This window comes from Sylvia atricapilla, chromosome 5, assembly GCF_009819655.1.
Source record: "Sylvia atricapilla isolate bSylAtr1 chromosome 5, bSylAtr1.pri, whole genome shotgun sequence".
Taxonomy (NCBI): domain Eukaryota; kingdom Metazoa; phylum Chordata; class Aves; order Passeriformes; family Sylviidae; genus Sylvia; species Sylvia atricapilla.
The window spans coordinates 21063532-21064484 of NC_089144.1; the positions used below are offsets into that span (position 1 = coordinate 21063532).

At 60.5% G+C, this 953-nt stretch overlaps 1 non-coding gene across 1 annotated transcript; it reads right to left on the reverse strand.

The window, feature by feature from the left end:
• Positions 1 to 322: 322 nt before the first annotated feature.
• Positions 323 to 436, reverse strand: LOC136362012 (U5 spliceosomal RNA). Its single transcript, XR_010743721.1, has one exon. It is a non-coding gene; the product is annotated as a U5 spliceosomal RNA (small nuclear RNA).
• Positions 437 to 953: the final 517 nt, after the last annotated feature.

Genomic DNA, 953 nt, shown 5'->3' on the forward strand with positions numbered 1-953 from the left:
TGCTGGGGTAAAAAGACACACACCCCCTGTTATATCAGCCCCTTGAGGCCCTGGCAGGGGCTCCGAGCTCTCCATGGAGCCTCCTCCAGGTGAGCGCCCCCAGCTCTGCCAGCCTGGCCCCAGAGCAGAGGGGCTCCGGCCAGAAACAGCTCCGTGGATTCCTCTGGAGCACTCAAACAGCTCCAGGCTGCGGAATCCCAGCGGTAACACCCTGAGATTTTGCCTCCCCAGCTCAGGAAACTGATACAACTCATCACTCAGTCAGTTACAAAATCTCCACCACTCTCTAAGAACTCATCTGATTTTTGACCAACATAGAGCAGCTCTGCAAGGGCAGAGCCACAAAAAATTTATTTCAGCTCGTTGCTGTTCCTCTCCACGGAAATCTTTAGTAAAAGGCGAAAGATTTATTCGATCTGAAGAGAAACCAGAGTATACCTTAGCTGTCCGCCCCACAGCAGGCCCCGCACGGCTGTTCCTCTGCACCACACGGTGACCTGTTCCGCCGCCCGCTCTGACCCTGCGGTGTCCCCAGCCCGGTGCCCCGGCAGTGTCACAGCCCAGCCCCGTGTCCCCACACAAGTGTCCCCACGGCACGGGTGGGAGTTTTGATCGGGGCTCGGGCGCTGGCCCGCGGTGCACCCTGGGTATGCAAATTAGCCGAGTACTAATGAGGCACAGCAAACGAGCCCCGCGGGGACATCGGAGACACGCCTTTTGCCGGCGGGACAGCGGCGGGACACGGGCTGCCCCAGCCCAGCTCCCGGCCTGAACCAGCACGGGATCCCAGCAAGGTCTGGGCTGGAAGGGACATTAAAGCTCATCCAGTGTCAGCCCTGCCATGGCAGGGACACCTTCCACTGTCCCGGGTGCTCCGAGCCCTGTCCAGCCTGGCCCGGGACACTGACACGGATCCGGGGGCAGCCACAGATTCTCTGGGCATCCTGTGGCAG